We start from the raw sequence: 26,397 nt of genomic DNA, 5'->3' as shown, positions 1-26,397 counted from the left end.
TTTCCTCCCAGCTTGCCACTGTTAACCATTTACTATTTACTGTTTACAGCCTTTTGTTGGGAATGTTCTGCACCTGTTGTAAATGCTGTAAATGTGCAGTGGCTTAAGCAATCAGCTGTTCTGAGGTATTGGACATTTTTTCTAAAAGCCTTTTCATGTTGTGTATGTGGAGTGCATGATGTACAAGCTTTTAATGTGTTGACCAATCAATTCCTCGCACTGAAAACAACTCACAGTTAGCAATGAGTAAATCAATCTTTTCATATCCAACTACAGAGAGGATTCAGGCCAGGATTCTGAGTGCATTTCTGTGTACTTCATACACAATTGTATGCAGTGATTGAAGGGCTAATTCAAAGAATTTTAATCAATCCGACCGACCCTCTTGCAGTGTCATCTTTTTTGCAAATTCCCCATAAAATGAATAGATGAGCAGTCTCTTTATAGAGCATAATGGCTACATTAGAATATGAGATGGATAGCAGATGAAAATTCTGTATCCTTCATGCACTCTTTCTCTTTCACTCAGTCACTCTGATCTCTTTCATCAATAGCGGCCCTGTGTAAAAGACCTTGCAGGCCACAGTGAAGTGCTCAGTTGAACCTCACATAGACAGAGGGATGGAAAAAGCAGAGGTGAGAACAATTTGAGCAGTAAATTGCAGAGTAACTGGCGCGGGATCGACTGTTTCAGAACCGGGGCTTAGCTAATGTATGATTTCATGCCGTGGAACCAATAATAGATTTGTTTTGTCTCCACCTTCATTGATTGCGATGCCACACCCTCCTACCAGATTCACAGTGACAGCTCTTTTTCCACCAAGTGAGATCATGCCATTGGAGGCCGTGTGTTGTTCTCATCAGGGCCAACCACACAGTGCCAGTCAATATGTAAACAATGGTGGAGACAGTTTCTCATTGCCTAACTGACATTTCTCAGTGCTTGGCTGATGATTCATCTGCGAGATGTCATCTCGTGAAGTGTTTTCAGAGCGCACTGTACTTATGGCGGTTTCAATAATTCACTCTGTGATCTTTGTCCACCACATTCAATGCCATATACTGTATATGCTAATACTGTAGGGTGTCTGAGGCTGCTCACTTCTTGTTTGGACTCTGATCCAAAAATAAGCAACGATTTTCCAGCTCATGTGACCAGACTTGGAAAAACAAGTTCTTGCCTAAACAGACAATACTGTTGCTAACTGCAGCTACCCATGTGCTGATGGCAACACATGGGTAGCTGCAGTTTATTTGTGTGGAGGTGATCACTTTAAAGTATAGCAGATAATTGTGTATGCTATATGTTAATTTACTGTGAGTCTTATTCCAGTTTTTTTGTATTGCAAGCAAACCCTAATTTAGTGTGTTGAAAATTAGAAGTATCCCTGTTCTTGTCCAAACTAATTTAGCATTAATAAATAAAGCATTGTGCTCTTTCATGCACTCAGGTGCTTTGTTAGGGCATAGTCTAATCTTTGAATTAAGTGCCTTTCCTTTTTTATTGATCCTAAAGTGTGCAATGCTTGCATCAAACTTGAGATTAAATATATATACACAAGCTTTGCATAGAATATGCAGTAAAATTTAAATATGGCTTACAAATATTTCCATGGCAGTAAAAATAACAGCAGATTTTCTTTTTTCTTTTAAATGCTTTTGTGTTTCATATCATTAGTGTCCCCTCAATACATTTTGAGCTTTTTGCAGCTTCGGCTCCATCAATTCAACATAGGTGGAGCTCAACATGAGATCTTTTTTTTCCCTGTAGCAGTAGTTTGTGACTCACGGGGTAGATTCGCTCAGAACTGATGAGATCAGATCGGTGGATAAGAGAAGTGGCTGCTGTGAGTAAATGCAAACTTATATACCCAGAAAAATGACCAGTGAAATTTAAAAAAATATAAATATAAACATTTGGAATTTAATGCACCTGATGTTCTGCTGCTCCATCTGTGCCCAGAGTATGCCCTGTGCTCCGAAAGTAAGGTGCAGAGAAAAACTGTAAATATATTTCATCAGTGCTCCTAAAAAACAGACCAGCTCCAAAAAGATAAAATCTATTTGTGGTGGAAAATGTTTTAATTGTGGCAGGCTGCCACAAATAAATGAACATGTGGAAAACCCTGATAATAGTTACTATGCATTACTTCGTACCATCCTCAAAATTTAAAGAGTCAATCTATGATTCTAATTGCCATGAATATGCTTTCTTTTACTAAGCCAAAAAAACCCCCAAAAGAAAACAAAACTGAAACCAATAACTCTGTTAGAAATGTTGATGTCCATATTGTACCTAAACACTCATGGTCATTCCTTTTATAAATGTAAGCCAAAATGGTCTTATGAGCGTAAGCAGGGTAAAAATACACAATATTAATACCAAACAGTGATGCTGGGTCCATTGTCTATGCAGACAACCAACTATGGGCCTTTTTTGTTAAACATTCTGTAATAAGTCTACTGTTTACTGGCAATAATAGGATTAAACTGTGTCATCCACATTCTGCTTTGTCTCTGTCCTGTAATTTAATGGTTTCTGCTGCAGAAGATAAAAAGAATTGCCATAGAATAATAATGACAAGTGAAATATTTCTCCCACTCCAACTCTAGCTAAATAAGAGTCGTAGGTGCACTTTTAGTTTTATGCCTCTTTTGATGGTGTAAGGAAACTGACCCAACTGAACTCGTGTTTTTGTATTAAGTCACCTGGCTGTGAGGTTATAGGAGGCAAACATGTTCTTTGCTTTCATGTTCTGGGAGTGAAACCTTAGATATTTCTCTGCACTCGTGCTAATGTAAATGATTTGCATGGAGTTTGTCCCTGCTGATTAAGGCTGTTTGGACTGTTCTTCTCTGGAACCGTGCCAATTGAATTTTCTGCCTTCTAACACGCTCCGAGAGTGGGGAATATGGTTCTCATTGGGGCCCGAGGCTTGATCTCCTTCTTGCCTCCCCCAATCCTTTCACATCACTCTGACAATTAGCGAGCTCGACCATCCCCAAATGACACACGTAATTAAAGAGTTGGCATTATAATTACAATGTGTTTATTGTCTGTTTATGGGTTTTGTGCGGCGCATAACGCACTGGGAGATTTCTTTGGTGTAAATGGATCGAGGGCTGTTAATATACTTGGTGGTAAATGCGATTTCATGTGGTTAACATCTCGATATCTCCTTTATCAGCCCTTTGACAGTTGCTCTGTTTGTAACACAATTTGGCTGACAGCGGAAACTGGCACCCGAAAAAACCAAATTATTTAGTCATGGGCTTTTAACGGGCACAACGGTAAATGCATGTTAAGTAAATGATGCAATTTATTCCCTTCTCCTCATTGCCAGGCTGGCTGCCACGGGACTTCTGCCAGCTTTAAATAAGTGGTACCCAGATGGTATTCGCATGATGCCCACTTGGTTACAAAACCGTCCAGGGGAATAAAGCTGACTGCCACAACAGCCAATGGGTCAGCCGGTGAGCCTGTTGCTTTTGCACTCAGCGTGTGCAAATGGGTTAATGTTGTGCCACTTTGCTGAATTCTTGGGGAAGGTTGTATCTCAGGGGTCCTAAATGAATTGGAAAAGAGCCCCGTTAATGAGGAGGGCGGGATAGAGACATAGGGGAGAGAGATTCACAGCAGGAGTTGGTATTTTTTTCCTCTGCTAATGTCGGGCTTCTTGATTCTTCAGTAAAAAGGCGAGGGAGGCATGTGATGAGCTTTGTCTCTGGAGTAATATAAGTCTGTCAACAACGCTATTTCTTTACCTTCTTATCTTAAAAATGTCAAAGTCTCTCCTCTGCATGAGTTTTCCTGCTCTGCAGCTGCGCCGCTCTCCGTGCAGGCTGTCTCCCGGCAGAAGTGGCGAACTGTGTCATCTCCAGCCACTAACAACCAACAGCTGCAGCGCCAGCCACCGCTGCAGATCGGGGGGGGCAATGTGAAACTGATTTCCTCAACGCAGAGAAATAAATAAACAAAGCCCCTGGGAAAAAAAAGAAACAACACCACAAACAACACACAGCTTATGCAAATGCTGGGGGAAATGTGTTCGCGGATCGATAAGCCCTATTTGTGTACAAAAACAAAACGAGTGACCATTTTACACAGAGATACACATTGCTTAGTTTGCTGTTTTATCTGCAGTAGCTACCCCCAAACATCTGTTTAGTTTTTATCTCCTGCAGTACATGGTAAACCCCACACTTTATGATGAAACACAAACTATTTGTTGTTGAGTTGTGACATGAAACGACTCAGAGCTGGGGAGGGTGCTTGCCGCTGTCTAAAGACACCAGATGTTCGAGGCAAAGTTTTAGTCATTGTGGTGGGAGAGGGGTCAAACTGTCAGTAGGTTAGAGGTCGAACGGCATAAAAAAACTGCAGCACCCACACAGTTAATTAGAGATGAGAGATTTATTGCGGACTGGTATATTTATGTTAAACTGCACTTCTGCCGCCGTTGTTTTGATTGTGAAATATGAGTATTCTGTCGAAGTGTGTTTCAAGACATGACCATTTCTTCGGAGAGATATCAGTTTTTTCCACAAATGAAAAATGAAATCTTAACAGCTCGTCCCATTGTTTAGCTTTTTCTCCCAGTCACCTTGTAATTGTTTCTGTGTCATAAGCAGCTATTAGTATTGCTAGAAAATGGTAATGCTTTGAGAGACTCATCTCTTTGAGAGAATGGCTCTCTATCACACTCTCACATTCTTTTAAAAGGGAAAAGGAAGATGAATTTTGCCCATAAAGGCTGTATCACAAGGGCTTTTTATCCTAAATGGCTCTGGGGATTGTTATCTGTGGGAAGTGTGTCCTGCCTCCGTCGTGTTCAATCAAGTGTCCACTTAGCTGTGACTGGGAGTAATTGTTCCCAAGTGGGCCACACACTGACCTGTTAATGTCTGCGTTGACCCTCTAACCTTGTCAGCACGTCTTGGGGAGGAGTTTAAATCATGTGGATCTCCTCCGTGTCTTTACGCTACCGGGTCAAGTGGGCGTCGGCCCTGAAAGACCACTCTCTTGTAATTGTCCCCAGCAGCATGGGTCAGCCATGGGTGTTCCCGAAGACCGGCTCTTAGATGAGGTACTGGGAGTGCTGTGACTTAATGGGTCAAGCCATTGATCCGATACCGCACCAATGTCCCCCAGTGTGGCAGCAGTCTCAATACCTGATCAGTGGCCTGACTCTGTTTTAGAGTGTTGCAGCATGGTTTCTCTCAGGCTGAAAGTTGTGAATAGTGATTCTTGTTTTGGCACCAAATTGAATTTAAAACACTGCAGACCACAGATCAGGTCAGAGAGAACGGTCACTAATGTTGCATGGGACATTCTGCACAAATCTGCCTTTTTTAAGTTACTGTCAGTAACGAGCAACATTTTTTTTAATTCACTCAACCCAGATTTAAAAAAATGGCAGTCTGCGAAACTTTTCTGAACCATACAATTCAGGAGATAAAGACGCTCCTTTGTTGGTTGCCAATTAAAGAATTCAGTGTAGAGTTCTTCACTGGGTTGGAAATCGTGGGTCTGGGGGTGTTTAATTATGAATATATTTAAAAAAAAAAAAAAAAAAAAAGAATATAATCATAATTTAGTATAATGTTTGAATGTTTTAATCCTCCAACTGCTGACTTTTTGTGTCGGCTCTGTATTCTGCGCCACTGAGATTATAGGGTGGCTTTAGTCAGGTGTGTTAGTTACAGGCATGTTAACTGTAATGTTAACAGATAAGCTGCTCAAGGTTATGAAACTAATTGGTCATTTGCATATGTGCAGATGTAGTATTGCATGTAGCGGTTCTGGGGTGGGAGCAGGTCTTAAAAATTAAGAACCATGTGAGTCGGGCTGGCCGATACAGCGAAAATCAAAAATCCCAATAATGCAACAATATTGCAGGACTGACTATTGGGGTGTTAATAAATATTTACAAGATGAGATTTGTTTTAAATAATAATCAATGATGACTAAGTGAGGAAAGGCAAATAATAGAACAACTACAACAGTCTGGTTAATTCAGAAAAAATACATAATTTTATTGTAATGCAACCTGTAAAACCAGGAAAAGACAACACTTAGAATAACCAAAATATAAGACGAAATCAAGTCTTATATCACAGTATTAATATGGTATTGGTGTATTGCCCAGCCCTATGTTGAAGATGATGTCACTTTCATGTGTTCTCGCTATGGTGATCAGCTGAGAATCCCGCCTACACTTAGAGGGTATTATTTCCAGTGGAAAACAAAGCAGAGAAAAGCACCTGGTACCAAAAATGTGTGAAGTTGTACCATGCAGTGGATTCCTTTTATAGACCTTATGGATGCCAGGTTGCAGTCTTTTAAAATATTATCTCTTCTGAATGCTTTATTATGCTCCTCTTCCCTTTCACACTCACGTTTCTTTCTTTTTGACAATTTGAATAAGTTACATAAGCTCTGCATTGTAGTTAATGGTGTAACATGACAATAACTTCAAATATTTGTAAATGCTGTATTTTCAGACCTGCAGCAAATGGCTTGTACTGATTTAAATAGCAAAAAACATTATTTGGTTCACCTGACGGGCCCTAACTTCTGCCCCTTCTCATACCTCTCAACAAGGATGGACAGCTTCAAATGCCCGTCTAGTTTGCCTGGAAACTCACAAATGAGCGGCAATTAACACGCTTGCTGCAAAGTGGCTGGATGCAGAGTTTCCTCAGAAACTGACACAGTTTGTAATTTGAGTGAAAAGAGGGGATTACAACCACATGTTTCCAGAGCAGGAGTGAGTCGAGTGTTGAGCAGCTGGCATGCAAAAGGCCACAGAGTGAGAATGCTTTACAGCCGGAGGTAAAAATATTTAACTTGGTGTCGGCGTCTCAGTAGCAGTATATCTCAAAGTGTTTGGTTGTTTAGTCTTTTTTATGGACACATTACACTGTTAAACCTAACCACTTTATAAAATCCAGTGCTTGTTAATTTGCAATAAAGACTCAAAATCAGAGCAACCTCATTAGTGTTGATGCACTCCCATGCTATTTTAACATCCCTTTTGTGAGTCTGCTCATAAATTCCATCTCTTTTGAATCTTCTCATCAGCTGAAGCTTGAGTGAGTTGTATGTGGGAGACATGGCAGCGATCTTTGTTGAAGTCACTGAGTGCCCTCTGTTAATGTTCTCAAAGTGAGTCGATATTAAAGGATGTTGACATTCAGTAGATCAGCCATAAATCCATAGGTGGTTGGCATTCATTGTTGGGATCAACATATTTTGAGGAGTAACGATAGCGATGCAACTGAGTAATCAGAGAGGTCTTATCTGGGGCCTATGTTTGGTCCAGGAATGTGGACGGGGCTGTAGAAACAACGGCTGCACTAATGGGGTTAGTCGAATTCCACACTGGTGAATTATGAGGAGTTGGGACGTCGGGGCTGCGGTTTGTTGTGTCTGGTTGGAGAGCTACACCGCTAACACGCAGAAACAGAGTTATAGATTTAGTTTTTGACACGCTTTCTCACAGAGCTGGCCAATTAACTGGAAGCTGAATTGCTTTTGCTGTGCTGCCGGAGACGCGGCCACATTAAAACAGCAAAGTGGTACACACATATATCACGGGGCAACAAGCCACACATGCAGCCATGACTCCTGTGACAGGGACAAAACCAGGAGCCATCCTTTCTGCTGCCTCATTTGCATGATCTGAAGCGTATCTGGAAGTCATTAGCATCTTTCCACTTGTTTGTCTGGCTACAGATGAATGCTTTTGAGCTTAACACCAGGTTTTTTAATAAACAAACTGTTGTTTCAGGTGTTTGTTGTAGTGGTACAAGTCATGCATCATTTATGTAAAGAAAAACATGTTATATTCTAATATTTTTTTCTACTAAGGTGGAGACCACTGGAGGGTTTATAGGTCACTGTATTAGTGAGAATAGTCTCCAGAGCAAACAGACATGTGGTTTCATACCATCATGCAGATTGTTACAGTGCTTCAAGGGGACTTATTATGCTTTTCTGTAATTTGTGTCGTATATTTAGTGTTACAATGAAGGATGTTCATATTAAATGTGGCGAGAGTTTCAAATTAATGAGGTAAATGCATGAAGAATTAATACAAGTATGAAAAAACCCTCAGGTATCCATCTGTTCTGAATGATCTGAACACGTAACTTTCATAGGTGATGCGTTGTTGAAAAAGTATTGTCACAATGCTTAAAAAATATTGATGTTCAAGACCATTTTTGATACCAGAGAGAAAATTTACATAAATTCTTTTTTATTTTAAGATAAATATAACAAGACAGTAACATGACAACAACAACTTTTCTTTTCTTTGTACGTAGCAGGGAACAAGAGAATGATTTTTGTAAACATCAGCCATAGAACAGAGCAAGAAAGCACAGCTTATACTGGGGTATTAATATTGAAAAAATAGCCTATTTAAACAATTTAAAATAGTTAGTATAGATATGTATGGTCAAATCAATGTTTTTAATGACATTTGTAAAAACAACCGCTGTACTTGCAGTTGCAGTCATTCTCTAGCTGCAAGTACAGTGCTGACATACATGTAGCTACATACTAACATCAGGGAAACCAAATGTTTTAGTTGCAGATGATGTCAGTTTGTCCCAAATTTAGGATCGTATTCAAATTGGAACATGTCTTGTTGTGTTTAGAAACTTTTTTTTCCATGGTGAAAAGTGCTGCTATTCTCTGTTGCAGTCATACCTTGGCTGCAATGACACTGCAGAGACGCAGAGATATAGAAGACCCAAAAATGCTGACCAATCAGAGCAGATTGGGCTTTTTTGGGAGGTGGGCTATATGAGACAGGCACTTAATGGAGCATTTCAGACAGAGGGTGAATAAACTAGGTGTTTTGTCACAGGCAGTATGAGTGTTTTTTGTTCATTTAGAAACCTTAAATACAAGTATGAAGCTGAAAATGAGCAAAAATGAGCAAAAATGAGCGTAATGGGTCCCCTTTTGTAGTAATCTCCTAATTTTTATATTGTTAATTTGCCGTAAAGTGATTTTTGTGGTGGATCTGTAATCAATTTAGGATGTGTTTGATATTTTTCTGACATTTGTCTTCTCTTATCGGGGAACTTTGAATAGAAAAAAATACACACCTTTTAAATTCCGTGCATACTGTTGGCGTATGTGTTTTATCACAGTTGACTTCACGCACGGCTCTATGAAATGAAAGCAGCACGTTTTTATGTGGGTTTATCAAAGTGCTATGAGATGTTAACAAAGGTCAACCATGTGACATGTTTACTGTTTAAAGCTGAGAAACGAACCACAGAAACTGTGATACTTACCATTTGCCTGTATTTTACATCATTTGTGTCCGTCATAGCTGCTTATCTGCGTTTTCAGATATGAAAGATAATTTTTTATGTATGTAGGCCAGGGGATACCAACAGGAATCGGTGCGTCATAACATATCAAATACTTGCGGCTGACGATGAGCACTTTTACTTTTGCCAGTTCTTATGTCATTTCTGTACATGTGGGCTCATTAGAGCAGTGTAGGGGCTTTCCCCACCTTTTCACTTCCTGTTTGTAATAGTTGTATCTTCCCCCCCCCCCTTTTGTCTCTCTCTCTCTCTCTCTCTGTTTTTGTCCTCTGTGAAACCCCAGTGGTCCTGCCCTCGAGACTGTGTGCTAAATTCTGATTGGAGGAATGGAGCGCCAATCTGTCCTGCACCAGTGATCAGGGTATGTGGCAGTCCTCCCACCAACCCGTCTCTTATTTCATATGGTAACGTTTGTGCAGTTTGTCTGTGAAGTGACTCCAAAAGCGCTGTTCTTCTCGACTATTAGGCTTATTTGTATCAGACCATAATAAGCTGGAAGCACATCCCAGTAGATGTATTCTGAGCTTTCATCACTTTTATTGCTCAGCTGCTGAGGCCAGTGAGCACGGACGTGAATGATAAACACATATAGTGCAGAATATGGCTGAATAGTTTGGGTAAAATATCGTTTTATGACTTTACTGAGCACCAATATTGCAATAATTTTGTATAAATTAAACTCCAGGACTGTATTTGTGAGGACTGGTTCTAAGAGTCTGAATTGCTGCCTACATATCTGATTTTCCAGCAATTTTAAAAAAGGTCTGGGACTTCGCTCAGTTCAGAATCAGCAGAGCCAACGCACTTTACAACTCTTCACAACTCTTAATCCTAGAGGTCCCGATTCCTGAGAGCTATTAAACGAATAAGCTTCAAACAATGATATGATGCTCTCACATGTAACTATAAAATTGTGACAGGGATTCACTCTCTTTCCACTCTCCTTCATTTTAACAACACAGCTATCTGCACAGTACCTGTCTTAAAATGATGTAATAATTATTAAGTGTATTTGTAGAAATACTCACCACACTGTTCTTTTTCTGTCTTTTAAAAGTCTCTTTTAAAGGAATACTTTGCCCACAAAATGATCATTTGGGAAGAAAACTTAGTTTGCGTCTACACATGTCATGCCTACACAGTGAACAAAGAATCCAAAAACAGCCAACATTCTTTATGACCTGAACTAAAGGGGGTCCATATTAACAACAGCAAAACTATATCAAAACATCACATTACAGACTCTAACATAGCTGGTCTTGTAGTATCTGAGTCTCATTTATCTAGTTGTATGCTCATACTGTCCAAAACAATTGTATTTTTTATTAAAACTTAACTTTTAAAACAAAGTAAACATTTCACAAATTCACTGGTTCCAGCTCCTTAAATGTGAAATGTTACCTATCTTCGTCACCTGTGAGAGGAAACTGAATATTGTTTGGTTTTGTGCCGTTGGTTGGACAGCACAGGACATTTTAAGACATCTCCTTGGGCTCTGGGAACTTAAGCTGAATATTTTTTTTTCATGCAAGAATCTCAGTTCTTATTTTTTTTTACCATTCTCAATCAATTCACAACTTCCAAAAATTGATTTCTAAATTTTTTTAGTCTGACAGTGTTGATTTGTTGCGTCCCCTTTGCGTATCTGCAGTAGATGATAACCTGAGTTACTCTCCTTGCAGCAGGTGGTATTGCTACTGGCTGCTAACGTTAACTCTGTGTGTACAGTATGTGTCAGTAAACGCAAGTGTTGGCTATACACTGGTATGTGTGTGTTGGTGTTGTAAGTTTCATTTACTGGGTGTGGTGGGATGTTGATGTGAAACTGTTATTGTAAGTTATTGTAATAAATTTGGGCGGGCTGCGACAGTTTAAGCAGGACTTTTTCTATTGCTGCCCCCTTCCTGTGAAACTCTCCTCCGACACCTCAACTCCCAAACACTCCCAATCATTCTTGCAAAACGATTTAAATATGCTTTACATCTGTGATCTTTTAGTCCCCCTCTTATTCTTTTCATTGCTGTAGTTGTTTTTATGTTGTTATTGCTTTGCTGTTTCTATAACTGTTTAATTACCATGTAAAGTGCTATGTATAAAATGTATTATTCGTACTGGGAAAAAAAATGTCCATAAATCAGCTGAGTATTTAGTATAAAAACTCAATAATCTTATACAGACTTAATTCTGCTTTCATTTGGAATTCAGAAATCGCTTTGAATCGAGAATAGATTTTAAAATGGAACTGTCACCCCAAAATTGAATCCAATTGTGAGATACTGAAAGATTCCCACCCCCAGCTGAAGCCCTATTGGGCAGTAATTACAACTGAAAATTCCACTTTTTGTAAATAATTATTTATTGTCATGAATACCAAAAGATCCTCAAAGTGAATGATTACTTCAGATATTTTTGTTTTGAAATTTAAATGCATAGCTCAGAGGTTTATGTGTGAATCTTGTAAAAACCCAGAAGTTTTCAGTGCTTTAGGACACTTGTATATCTTTGCAAAAGTTTTCATTATTTATACAATATGGCAAGCAAGCATATTTTTAGGTCAAAGCAAATACATCAGCTGTTATATCATTTTTCTTAATTTGTTGCTATAGCAATATCTTCTCAATTAATGAACCTATATTTACCAATCTTTGCCAATTGAAAATCAATGATAATAACCGTAAGACTAATAGTGATAACAATACTGATAATTGTCCATGTGAAATCAATAAAATTAATACAGCATATTGCCCTCTACCTGAATGTTGCACCGTCAGCTGCTTTGCGTTCGTGACTCTCCTTTGTTTTTCAGTATCTTTGGCGTACTCGAGTCTTTCCGTCCCTCTGCTCACCTCTGTCTGCCCCGGGAGCCCTGATTGGCTGAACACTTTCTGCACTATAGTCTGGCTGCTTGCCAGCCATGCTGCCAGTGGCTGCCGTGCCCCCTGATCAGAAGAGAATGTGACATTTGTGCAGAGGTAATGGAATCTGCGTGCAATTAAATCTCTGACTGTGAAGCGGAGTCTATCCCCCCCACCCCACCCCCACCCCCACTGTCTCCTGCCATTGCCAGCAGCAGGGGGGGTCAGCCACAATGATGAAACCTTCCCAGCAGGCCCCCTCACCGCCCTCTTCTCTCCCAATCTCCACGTCAGGTTGTGTTTTTTAACTTTGCCGCACTAGCCCTGCCTCTATCTGGCAATTAATTACAGAAAACGTCCATTAGGAATCTCTCCAAATATTGCGTAAGAATTAATATTCAATTATAAAAATTACATTACCGGACTGCGACATTACCAATGCTGTAATGAATTCTGCTGCAGGTGACAGTTGTTATTTTGTGGCGACTGCTGTTGGGCTATTAAGACTGTTTTGATGTATTTTTTTGTAAGGGGGGTGATAGAGAGTAAGACAGAGAGAGAAAGGGAAGGAGGCAGAGGGCAGATTCATGCATGGCTGAGCGGAGGGTCATATCTCTCTGCTCCTCTTTCTCCGCTGCCCTGCCACTACACTTAACGCCTCATTTGTGGGCTCTGTGGCCAATGGCTTGAGTCTGTGATCTGTTGCCATAAAAGGCAGCTTTTTCCTCTCTGCTGATGGGGCACTTGCTTTGTGGGTTAATACCAGACCCCCTCTATAGGGTAGACTCATATCTAATGGATATGTGTATCCCCATCAGAAGGAGAGCTCATAAACATAAAACTCTCTGCTGCCATTGTGCTTTGGTGGAGCTGGGCTGGAAAGGACAGAGCCACGCCACGCAAGCATTTCCCTTGAACTTGTGTAGGAGTAGTTCCTATCTGTGTTCCTTGTACACACACTGGGTGGACAGAGATGCAGGATATCCAGGTCAAGGTTTGGCTGCCTGTGTCGCTCACACCCTGTGTGGGTCTGTGGAAATGGCACAAGACTGGGAATGCATGTTTCAGTTCACCTAATCCTTTGAAACCTTGATCAGCGTCACTGCTGCATTCAGACGCCTTTCACAAGTATTAGTTTTCTTTCAAAAACATAAAAAAAAGGTAATGAGCAACTTGGCAAGAAATGTCCAGCAAATTCCAAGAAATTAGTAGATTAAGAAAATTACTTTTAAAAAAGGAAGGGAAAAATATTCTGGACAACAGGGGTGGGTGATATATCAAATATACTTGCTGTATCGCGGCTTTGTTCTATGCGATGTATAAAATTACTTTATCGTGAACATTGAGTATAAATTGTGACTTCATTTTTATAAGCAACTGGCGTTTTGGTTCTCTCGCTCTCTCTATTGGCTCTCCACCTCTCACAGACAGACACACAAAGCAGGGCTTTTGCAGAGCTTCAGACTGTGATTGTTTAGTCACATTTTGCAACTATAAAGCACTACTGCGATTTGCAAATACTATTAATATATGAACTGGGGAGCTGTTGGTTTGTTTCCTGCTTACGGGGAATTAATCATTACGGTTAAAGTTGCCGCGGTAGCTGTTAAATTGTACTAAGACTAAAATCCAACTATTGACCAGAGGCTTCAAGTTCACAGCAAAAACATTGACACATCCTGTATGAGACAAGCCAATTCCTTCAAAATAAAAGCACCATGGGTCCTACTTTGATTTGTTTAATTATAAGTACTTTTAAATTTCACTCTAAAAGTATTTTAACTACCATATAAATGTATTCTATTAAATGGTATTATAACAGTAATGTATTCAACTTATTATTTGACAGCAGCTACTTTATTTAACTTTATTGTAACTGCAGTTCATTCAGTATTTTTTATTTTACTTTAGTAGTTAACATTAGTTTAAAGGACATGATAAAAATATTGTGATATATATTGTATATCATATATTGCCCTAAAATATAGTGATATTATTTTAAAGCCATATCACCCAGCCCTACTAGACTACTGTATTTGTAATTATTATGATTATATATTTTAAATTATCTTACAGAAAAAATATAAGTTTTAAGCATTTTTTTCAAGGTCATTTCACTGTTGTTATTTTTTCACTTTCCTGTTTGCTCACTTTTTTGTTTCTTTGGTTGTTTTTTGTGCTAATTTTAATGTAATTTTCTTGTACTTTTGACCAATTTCTTGCTAATTTCTTGGTCATTTCTTCTTAAGTTGCTCATTGCCTTCATACCGTGTTTTTAAAGAAATCAGCCCAGTTTTCCCTGGTTTCAAAGGGTTAAATGGTAAAAGATTACATTTTATTTCTCACGTGCTGCTGAGTGTTCAGCTTTAATGTGACTGTTTGTACACTCAGCTTCCTCGGTAATGTATTTTGTCACGATGAATTATTAATGTCAGCGTTAGTTGAAGGGAGTGTTGTCTCAGAAAATAAGAAGGTCACTCTGCTTCTTCTTTTCTCCTCACCCAAGGGTTAATTTGAACCAACAATCAAACGAACCTCCCTATTTCCCTGCTGCACCATGATGAAAACTGCCGGGTTTCAACTTTATTCACCAACATCCTGCTAAACAAATACAACACCATGCCTCTCTCTGTTTCCTCTGTCGCAGATGGCTCTGCTGCGTTGTGTGATACAGAGGGAAAAGGCTTCGCTCGGGGAAGGAGAGAGAAAGAGGCTTACTCCATTAGTGTCATTTGAATGGTAAATTAGATCAGTCTGACAGATAGATGCGGAAAATTGTTTTAATTGTATAATTAATCTGCGGCTAGCCACTTGTGCGGAAAAGTGCTGTGATGTGGGTGAAGGCCGGGGAAGAGCACATTTTGGCCTTTATGTGCTTATTTTGTTTTTGTACAGGAAATGAACAACAATCGGGGGTCCTGAGGATAAAACATAAACACACCCAAGCTCGCAGACCCCCCCTCCCCCGGGCAGGTTGTGACATGCTCAGTGAGATGCTGCTCTGTGCAGTAATGTGTCTGGCCAGTGAGCCTTCTCCTCAGGCAACGGGGAGGCCGCCTGATCAAGATGGCACAACTTAACACAAATGTTACAAGCGAAGCAGAATGGCTCGCTTAACACTGCTGGAGCTCTGTAAAGAGAGAACTGGCTTAATCACATTCAGCTTATTTCGGATAAGATGTAAAAATTCAAGGCCACGGACAGATGGCACTAAATCTTTGGCTTTATTATCTGCCGCTTGTTCTCTGCTGTTTTTTTTTCTCCCCCTCCTGCAAACATTCCCATGAATGAGTTTGCATGAAGTGCCTATCTTAACTGCCAATTTGGTTGGAAAATAATAACAGTTATCATCTCTTCCTGCTTCAAATAGTGAGGGGCTATTTCAGCAAAAGAACTTATGTTTTGTTGTGTACTGAATGTTTAACTGTGAGACTAATTTAGTCATACTTCCTTCATCCGATCGCCTCAGATTGTTGTTTTAATGCTTTTGAATAGAAGTACTCTTGCATTGCTTTTTTTGCAAATAGTATGTCATCACTTTAAAAGCAGTGGACTGCTCAGAATTACTTATTGCTATTTTTTAGGCTTTATGTACAGATTAAACAACCAGCATGTCTTCATCTCAATGTCAGTTGGATAACATTTTGCTTGTATGGATGCACCAATTTATCAACCGGACATCGGTATTGACTGATTTGCCGATGCAGTTGTTGACTGCCATATAAGATGACATTCAATGATGGCAGTGACGTCTTGGAGACGATGAACAATGTGTTTTGGTTGAAAAGAGATATTTACCATGATGCCGTTGGGGAAAACATTTTTTAAAGTGTATTCGTCGTCTCCTACAGTCATATCTTTGAACTTTGCTAAACTCCAGAAGCTTTTAGAAAACATGCAAAAATATGCCTACCAGCTAACGGAGGTTGCATTGAGTGACACTGTGATGCATTCACACTCTATTCAGTAATAATGAGTATTGAGCAAAGGTAAATTATCATAATGTAAGTAAATGTCATCTTGCAAAATTTAGTTTTTGTGAGAAACTTGAATAAATACAGTGGTTTGAAGGAGAAATTTGTTTCCACGTCAATATAGAATAGATTTTTGTGAGAGGCAGGCTTTAGTGACAGACTTTTTAAGCAGTTGCTATTTTTAACTTTTTAACTTTTTTTTCGTATTAAAGTTGTTTCATAAACTTGTATAATGGAATTTGTGCTATTCAAAGATAGTGTAATGAAGGACTGAATGACCTTTAAACAGTTCTCTGTAACCCTGGCACAAAGGGAAATAAATAACAATAAACAAAATTAAAAACAAACAAAACAAAAAACATCACATGACAGTGATGTCAGCCCTGAACTTCCCTACAGTAAAATAATTTCTTGATTTAATTGGCAATGTATTTTATGAAATATATGCCACTACATATGATGTCCTGTCAATTTTTTTTTTTTAAATGCGTATATATGACAGTTTTTCTTCCAGTAACTGTGACATTTTTATCTAGCATATAAGCACCCATACAGAAAGCATGTAGATGTGGCTCACAGTCTTGACAGTTCACTTACTGAATGGTTTTTCAAGCCTGGTGGGCAGAGCTAAGCCCAGGCCAAACACTGATGCGCTGCAGTCAGCAGCTGCATGCAATTTTCAGCTCAACTCATTCAAGTGTAATAAAACAATGCAAGAAGTGCTGGAGGACTGTGGGCCTGGATGCTCTCACTCTCCAAGGAAAAGTTGAAATAGGACAACAGCATAAACATGAAGTGAAGCTGCTCTCTCATAAACCCCCTTCATTGAGTGGCTGCTCCTGTTCCTGCATTTGTCTGTAATCCAAAACATTTTGTCATCACAACAAGCAGCCCTTTGATGCTTAATCAAATGATAGATATTCACACACTGAGCCGGTCTGATGAGAGCCTTACAACACAAAGCAATTCACAGCCCAAGAGCTTGTCATGTCTCAGTTGTTGCCTCCGTCATGCTCCGTTGCTCTGTTGCATCTTCCTGTGATAATGCACAGGGGATTAGCAGGTAACAAGGCAGCAAGCACTCCTCTGAGGATGTCGCGCGTGGCTTTGAATGTCTCGTACAACACTCCATAAACGGAGGGGGGAGCACCACCAAATGGTGATTTCCCGGCTACACAGGGAGCCTCCTCCTGGATAATGTAGTAATGAAAGGTGACAGGAAGGACTCAGGGTCTGGAACGAAGCCGGGGCAGCTGGTCAGAGCAGGAGAATAGGAAGCAGCGTGCACCGGGGCTAAAGTGCAGCGAGAAGCAAATTAAAGCTCATATCTGCCATCTCCCTCGCCTCCCTGCACTTTCCTGTTTGGACTTGAAGGTGATTGGGAGCCAAGGCGGTGACAGTTGACGGAAGCTGCGCGGAGGAGAGAGTATTTATTTACAGTGAGATGCAGCGATGCTTGTTCAGGATGCGGTTTCACGCAGGATGTGCCCCCCCCACCCCACCTTCCCCACACACACACCTCCTCCCATCTTTCTCATCTCCACCCTCACACTACAATCCTCAGGTCTGATCAAGAATGGGAAGTGGGTTATTGGAGGAGGAGGGGGTTGGCCTGCTGCAGGGCCGGGCTGGGCTGCATTGTGTAAGAGGCCGCGTCTGGATACAGCCAACAGAGAGCTCACTCAGCATGCCTTCCTGCCTGGCCCAGGAGGTGGTACCAAAGTCAACACAGGTCACTGAGAAAAAGGAGTGTGAAGCATTAAGACTGCATTATGGGACAGATATTGTCTTTAGTGAAAGGAAAAACCTGTTTGAAGTGGAGAAAATGAACAAAATTGAGTATATGAGAAAAGTGTTAAAGAGAGGGTGTGTTTTAAGATAGTCCAAGGGAAAGTGTGTGTGTGTGTGTGTGTGTGTGTGTGTGTGTGGATGTGGATGTGTGCATGCGTGCTCCCTGCCAGGAATTCCACCTTGTAAAGCAGGGGTTTGGGGGGAGTTGAAGGTGTGTAAATCCCAGTAATTACACTGTACGCTGTGGTTGCCGTACAATTACCTTTGTCATCACCTTACGATATTCACATTACGGTAAACTGCTCATTTGAAAAAAGTGTGCCGCATTACTTCATACCACCCAGGCACAGATAGATTTGACATAATTAGTCAGATGGAATTGAGCGTAGGGCAGTTTTTTGTCGATCAGTAAGCATGCAAAAGGTGAACCGCACACATCTCTGCCCCGCTTGCTGTCATGTCGGCATTAATCCTCCCCAAAGTTTCAAAGGCAGGTTTTATGACCTGCCTTACGGCCTCATCTATGTGGACAGCGGCATCTAAACTCTTGAGAACCTGCCACATAAAATGCACATCTGTTAAAGCCTAAATTGTAAAACAGTCCCCACGTGTCCAGGCAGCGTTGAGTTAATAATACACTCAAAGTACAGCTTTTAACACTCCCCGCAGCAACAACAGCAGTGATTGTCTTCTGTTCACTTCTTTTGATCAGCTCTCTTATCTTTTTCTTGGTCATTGCTATTTTATGTCTTTTTCAAAGTTTTTGACCTTTTAAAGAGTATTTTGTTGTATATATAGCAAAACAATATGGTGGAAAGCAGTGTCTTTGCTAGAATTTGTCCAGGTATAGAGAATGGGAGAATGTTTTGATCAGACTTCCCTTTTTACTAACTTGGGTGTCCCCTTTTTCATCATTCTGTGTCCCCTTTCTAAATTTGAACATTGTTTTTGCTGGTCCATGAAAACAGCGCAGGCGGAGTTGTCATGACTTTTTTATTTCAGCAGCAGTTTGAGGAGTTTAAGTCACTGGATGGATAAATGATCTGTCGATCCTTCAGAGCTGATCAGATCAGTTATATGGATCGGAGGAGCAGCTGCTTGTGAGTGAAAGCAAACTTTAAGACCCAGCACAATGAACGGATAAGTTTCACTTTCACTGTGCCAGATGTTCTGCTGCGTCCTCTGTGTCCGGGGTGTGCTTCGAGAGTTTGGTGCAGTGAATAACCAAACTCTTCAATAGTGCTCAAAATGAACTATCAAATATTTGGCGGCAAATGTTTTAATCATGGCATGCCGCCACAAATGAATTAATGTGTTGGAAACTCTGAATGTTCAGATGAAATTCCTGACAGAAAGTGCAAAAAAATGATCCACTTCTCTAATTGAGTCAACTTTAATAGCTAACCTTGCTTGCAACACTTAAGAGTTTTTTTTTATTTTTTATAATTTTTTTACAGTAAATGTCATCCACTCCTTGACATTATACAGAGTCAGTTTGAGTGACAGAATGACCCATAAATAGCAATAAATACTACATTAAGGCTCGTAGCATTACCAAATAATGGCAAGTATTATATTCAGTCTTGAGGTTTAACACCGCAGCCCAAATACTATTAAAAGATCTGTGAGTGATGCAACCAAAGCAGCAGTTGTCATCACAGGGGCATAGTTATTACACACTTTTTTTAAGTTCAGCCTCTTAAAGAGGAAGTGTTGTTTCTCCTCCTCTTATCAATGTACCTGATACCTCTATCCCTGTGGCTTAGCTGTGTGCTGGTGAATTGTTTCAGGGGACAGACACTTAGCTTTGGACCTGACAGAAACAACCCAACATAAACAACATAAATCTCAGCGCTGATTTGAGGTTTGTTCAAAGGCACCTGGCAAATAACCTGAAGGAGAACTGCTATACAGGTCTGTCATGTTCACAGCGTAGGGAGCAGGCAAAGGACTATTCCTGTGTGGCATAGCTGACATGCAGACATTGTTGGTGGTGGTGGAGGGCAACAACAGAACTAATAATAACTTCTTTTTTTTTTAACCTGTGGCAGTGTCATTGTATTTTGTAAATATATAAAGATTGAATCTCTCTGGCTGGAACTTTCTTGGGCTTTTTGTGGTGCAGAGTCAGTGCACTTTTAAGTCAGGGTTTCCCCCAGAAAAGTCCAGGTGGCAAGTGTCTTTTGACGGGGGCCAATAGGTCATACATATGTACAGTATATGCAAATCAAATGTGCTTTAAAGTTGGTAATACTTCAGAAATTGTTCTTGATACTTTTTTATTTTTCATAGAAAATATTGCATTCTTACTTACTCTTCTACTCACTTTTGGTACCAGGTGCTTTTGTCAGTTAATGTTGGTGGTATTCTTAGCTGATTGTCGCAACATTACCATATGAAACTGCCACAACATCATCTTCTACCCGGGACAGCGCAAGTTGCTTCATCCGCTTGCTGGATACATTCATCGTGAGCCAAACAGATTTGGCCATGGCACGGTTTTGTGGGCTGCCATTTTTTAAAAATCTTGTCTGTATTCGTATCTTTTTGATCATATGTTGGCTATTTCAAAATTTGTGTTGGTTTGTGTAGGATAGCCTGTGTTGTGCTCTTGACGGATCTGTCTGACCTGTAAGTGGTCTGCAGTGTTCTAACCCCACCTTCTATCCACTTAGCTTTCTTGGAACCTCGTCGGAGGTGGTACAAGAAAAAGTATCAGGTACTTCCCACAACTTCTGCATACAGAAAAGAACAGCTCTGAGCGGGTAGAATCGAGTCGAATTGCACCACACCAACCAGTGGAAATGAGGCTTTTGTGTACAGTACACACATACTGATTTGATTAAAAAATATTTTTCAGCCTTACATAAAATGCTTAGCCTCTAGGACTGGCAGCAATGGGCAGCCGGTATGAACTTAATGTGCATTTTGAGCTGGTAAAAGGTTTGATTCAATCTGTAATATTTGTATTTATTGGAGTAAATAAGCCAAAACTAACCCTGTTCAAAAACAAGTTCATTTAGCCAACACTGAGAAGGTCAGATCAATTCCAGATTGTATTGTTAAATGTTTCTATTGGGTCAGAGGGTCCAGCGGCAACACCTGTTACTCCTAAAGGCAAAGAGGGAACAGTCTTAGAGAATTCACAATGTTTTTATTCATTCTTCTCTGTCTTGTGAAGCTGTCTGTAATTGGCAATGACAACACATCTTGCATGAGTCGGAAAAGATTAGTTATTTACTCTGATAGCAAAGGCTCTGTTTGCTTGTAAGCTGGATCTTAGCCTAATTGATGTTTGGAAGATGAGCTGAATTAGATGAATCATTAGGTTTCATTAATTGCCCCAAACCAAAAAGAAAAAAAAAACTCTTGTGGAGTATTTTCTTCCTAGGATAACAGGAGCTTGGATTGGTAAAAGGCAAATAATATATGTGTGAGATTGATCAGTGAGTAGCGACCCCATTATCTTCTGAGATGTTAATTACACTGTGCTCAGCTTGCATGTCAAAAGGCAGATAATTGAAGAAGGTAAAAGATGTGCCACACTTTATTTATGCTGTCACTTGGAGCTGGTCTCTCTCTCTAACTTGCTTTTATTCCTCTTTTTTCTTCTCTCCCTTTTTTGGTCCATGATGTATTTATTGTTGGGTAATATTACATTGCCAGAGCCGATCATTGTGCAGGGATATTATTCACAATCATGACTGCACCCAATGTGTGTGTGTATGTGGACACACACAAGAATCTTCTGCACTGTTACGTTTTTTACCATCAAAGCTATGGTTAGGCCAGTGTAATTTTTTTCTAACTGGTTTGATAAGAAGCCAAACACAGGACACACTTATGAAAAGCAGTATTAATTTACGTATTACTCCCTGCCAACTGTAAGCCATTGCACTACTCGTTAATTTACTTTTCCGTAACACCCCACAAAATTAGATGGCTAAATTCGTCCTCTACAAAAATTCTGACAAATGTGCCTCTTTGTAAATGTTAAAGACAGCTCAGTTTTAAAAAATTCAAACCAGTTTGGACTGGACCAGGATACTGAATTTTACCAGGTGTCACAGTTGACTCAGCAGCCATGTCATTACAGGAAACCGGCACTTTGCACGCGTAACATCGGAGGTCTGTTACCAGACTGAATCCATTAAATATGCACTTCTGTTACATCATGTAAGCAAACCATGTAGTTATCAGCTGTGCGCATCATCAGACTGCAGACAAAATCACTTAAAAGACTGTTGAGTAGCCTATCTTCCTACATTTGTACTTATTAAACATAAAACACTTTGTATATTAGGATATTGGCTGGTAATGACATATATAGCAAATGTAGCCAACAGTAAGTAGGCTAGGTTGTTTTTTATTGATGCTTAGAAGCTTTAAGCCTTCAGGCGATCTCCCTCCAGCCAGCTGACACCTTTGGTTTTTGCAGTGAAAATAAAGATTCCTTTTTTCAACATCATGAATCAGCCGTTCTTCACCTTTTGCACAGCTTTCAAAGCGAGCGACTGAAATAGAAAAAGGGTATCAGACAAAAGTTATTAAGGAAAACTCTTTGGTTGAATGACTTCAATGTCGCCTTTGATTGGAAATAATGACGGCTGGTGCGGTGACTGCAATAGAAATAAACCTGCTAATGTTTTGAACATCCATCACTATGCTTCTTAGAATGTTGTTGCAAGAAGAGAAGTTGCATAACATCACTCAGTGGAAACGCAGTCATCCCTCAGTTGTGTTTTATCGACATTTTTTAAAAGTATTGCTTAAGTTTTGCACAAATCTGTAATGGAAACCTGCCTACTGATATTTGCTCTCTATTGCTAAAACCTGTAGTTTTGAAAATGGACAGGAGTGCCATCAGGCTCCGTGTAGACCCCAAGTTGAGAGAATCTGAAGCTCCTCAAATTTCATTTCATGTAAAGAAAAGAACTCTCATTCACTATATTAAGTAAAGCTGGTGTAAGAACAATCTTGCCAGGATGTTGTTAATCATTAATGACTTACAGTGACTACAGCTGCTAGTTGATGACAGCAAGAGTGGTAAAGCACAGCACAAATATAAAAAAAGAAAGAGGAATAAAGAGGATGGAATCATTTTTGGGAGAGTCTTAGTACGTTACAGTTTCTGTCAGAGTGGTCCTCTGAAATACACACGGAGGTGAGAGGGTGCCAAAAGCACCAGAAACCTTTTAAAATGTCTATTGCTTGTTTCTGTTCTGAGTGCAGTTCCCCCACCTGAGTAGCTCTGTGTCTGTGAACTTCCTATTGACAGTATAAGCCATAGGGGACACGCCGTACTTTAAGCCAAAAAAAAAAAAATCTTGTTTGTCATTTCGTGTGCTTGAAGAGATAGCGTCAAAACTCTGTTTCCTGTGGTTTCCTGTGGAGAACTGTGGTGTCTCTGTGTGCTGCAATTTACAAGTGCACGTGAACGCTTCTGCACTCCTAAAAGCAAATGCGCACGCGCGCACACACACACACACACACACACACACACACACACACACACACACACACACACACACACACACACACACACACACACACACACAGAGTCTTCTTCTCCTTTCTGTGTTGTCATCATAACTTGGGGGCGGATCCTCGAGGGAGTGGCCAGACTGTGGTCATCACACCTCAGGGGCTGATGGGCAGTCACTGCTCAGATGATTTAGTGCAGCACCTGGTGGACACTGCTAAGAATGAGCACAGCATGATGGGAAACCACATTAATTCAACACTGGGGGTATACAGTCTGATGACCTGCATATCCACTGTATGTGGCTTCAGTCTTTGTCTTTCTGGTTTTTGTAGTTTCCTTTGCTCTTTTTGTTGCTGTCAGAAAGCATCAAAATCAGCGAGTGTTTATAATGACATCATCACACTGGATTATGATAATGATTAGGGGCACAGATTGGAAATAAATGGAAAATTTCAACTGTTATGTAACAGTGAAGAGGACAAAAAGGTCCAGATGGTTTGTGTTGGAAGTGTTGAAAGAAGAAACAGTTTAAAGCCCTCCTCTTCCGAACAGGAAACTCGGTACAGAGACGGAGCCGAGGGCCGTAGTTCACCTTTGCTCTTACATCAAGAGCGGCGAGGCAGCGCCCCCCCCACCTCCACCTTTTCTTCACTTTGTCTGACCAGTATCTAAAATCCATTAGCATCTTTCCACTTGTTTATCTGCCTTGCCAGAAGACCAGAAGGCTCCACGAGGCAGACAATGAACTTCATTGGATTTAACGTCCTTATGGTATTAAGTTTGAAGTGTTTTTCTCATTTTGGCCACTTTTTGTTTGCCAGAGAAAGACCACTGCTCTCTCAGATGCCAGTGAGCAGTATTTCGCCGTGGCAGCGCAGCCTTATCTGCGCTTGAGGTCTGTACTTTAATGGGCTTTATTGATCTAAACAACATCAGGGGTTGCGGTGATGTTATTAAGGCAGAGATAACTTATGTGTAATTCCACTCCAACAATATATTAGCCTTTTATTGGTCTAAATAACTTTGCCTTTTAGACAGTAATGCACCAGTAAGTCACGGCAGCTCTTCATGTCGGCAGGATCTTAATAAAGCATTTCCTCTGGACATCCTGCTGCGGAGAGAGTGAAAAACGACAGGTTAAAAGGCATGCTGGGAAGTTTCCATGCCATCACTGTAAATTATCTCTTTTGAATACATAAATAAAACTAGAAGAGAGCTGTGAATGGGAAGGGGGTGGAAGGGGGATCAAGTTTGCACAAACATGTGTTCCAGCGCTTTCTGTGTTTCACACATGGAGATCCTGTAAGGCTGCAGGTTCCCAAAGATAAACTGTGTGCAACCACGTTGGCAAAGCTGTGACTGTGTGGCATTACTGCTGAAATAGTTATATATAAATCCAGATTAATCAATGTATGCATTAATAATTTGAACTATTGTTCACATCAAGATGTCACTGTGGATCTGATAACTTGTGATTGGCATTATTTGTGCCACTCTGTATCACAAACAGACAATTCAATCAATTCAAAAACACAGCACAACAAAATAAAGAAAGAAAAGACAAAAAGGGAAGTGATAGCATGCATAGCATAATATTTATAATATGTGCATGGGCTGTATGGTAACCACCAGCAGACATAAAAGTGAACATGATGGCAGTATTAATAGGTATAAAAAGTAGCTATGGATTTAATAGAGAAACAATGTTTTAAGACCACTGTAGAAAATAACAACAACATTTATGATGACGATAAAGGTCTATTGTCCAGCTTTAACAATTCCATTGTAATGCTTGGGCTCAGTGATTTTCTCTTTTTTTCTCTCTCCACCCCATACCAAAATGTACATAAACTGTATAAAAATAAAACATGTCAAAGACGACACAGTGTAGCTTACTGGTAGCCTACAGCGGCACTTTTGGAGCGGGGGATGTCCAGTCCTGATGGTGGATAGCTTGCTAGGTTCTGACAACAAGACAAAAAGTCTGTCAGTTGTAGTTTTTACCCTCTGACAACTTTGTTTTACTCTCCATAAATCCCCCAGCAAATTGCAGCACACAGGCTGGTGTTCCCAGTGCTTTGCGAAAATTGTCTAATTGTCATAAGAGGCATCTTTTGGTTTTGATTTAGAGTTTTTCATCCAAAATTTGACCACATACATGCAGGAATTATAACCCATATTCTTCAGGCAGCCACCCTAGAGTTATTTTAACAATAAAAACCTAGTATGTTGCTATATGTCTCGCGACCTATTTTACCTTAGTGACAAACGTACTTATCTTCAGCTAAACCGTGATGTTTTTACTGAACTTAATCATGAAGTTTTGGAGTAACTGTTACTGTTTCAGATGATTACCCACAAATTTCAAACTGCGACTGTTAATGGTCATAGGCCTACAAGCCAATCTGTCATCCACCAGTAGGTGCGCTGATACAGGAAACCTTCCTTTAGGTTGCAGTCAGAGGTATGAACATATGAATTATGTGGTTGTATGGGTTAGATGACTTGTTGTTTTATTTTTGTTGGCCAAGTTTTGTGTTAAGTCTTAAATTGAGTCATTTTGAGATACTCCTATGAAGGTTATAATAATAATAATAATAATAATAATAATAATAATAACTTTTATACAACACCTTTAAAATCACAGTTTACAAAATGCTAGAAATATGTTAAAAAAAAATTTTCATATTCGAATATCAATGTCTGAACTAAAATTTTGTTGCTCTTAAGAAGGGTTTACATTTATTATTATAGTATTTTATTACAATTATATGGGCAGCATACAATGGTCTTAAAATGACAATAATATCATTTCTCTCTCTTATTTCTGGGACAATATATCGTCCAGCAAAAGCAGTTATAATGACAGGCCTTTTTTATGAATAAAGTAATGATGTAAAGTCAAATTAATTATATCGTTTTGGTTGTTTATTATTAGGTT

General features: G+C 39.9%; 1 protein-coding gene across 13 annotated transcripts in view; it reads left to right on the top strand.

Annotated features, from left to right (window-relative positions):
• foxp1b (forkhead box P1b) overlaps positions 1-26,397 on the top strand; it is a 206,456-nt gene that overhangs the window by 13,421 nt on the left and 166,638 nt on the right. For 9 of the 13 annotated variants that reach the window (XR_015777714.1, XM_088083551.1, XM_088083591.1 and 6 more), the window contains exon 2: positions 9,635-9,712. The exons of 2 other annotated variants lie outside the window; for them this stretch is intronic. The gene's annotated coding sequence lies outside the window, so the exon portion shown is untranslated. Of the gene's footprint in view, positions 1-9,634; positions 9,713-12,157; positions 12,324-26,397 lie in introns of all 13 variants that reach the window. 2 more of the 13 variants (XM_088083573.1, XM_088083560.1) reach the window with 1 other exon arrangement.

The sequence above is a fragment of the Plectropomus leopardus genome, chromosome 2 (genome assembly GCF_026936395.1).
Source record: "Plectropomus leopardus strain MGB_pleo_1.0 chromosome 2, ASM2693639v1, whole genome shotgun sequence".
Taxonomy (NCBI): Eukaryota; Metazoa; Chordata; class Actinopteri; order Perciformes; family Serranidae; genus Plectropomus; species Plectropomus leopardus.
The sequence above is the reverse complement of the archived record's forward strand: the minus strand, read 5'-3'. Positions and strand labels throughout refer to the sequence as shown.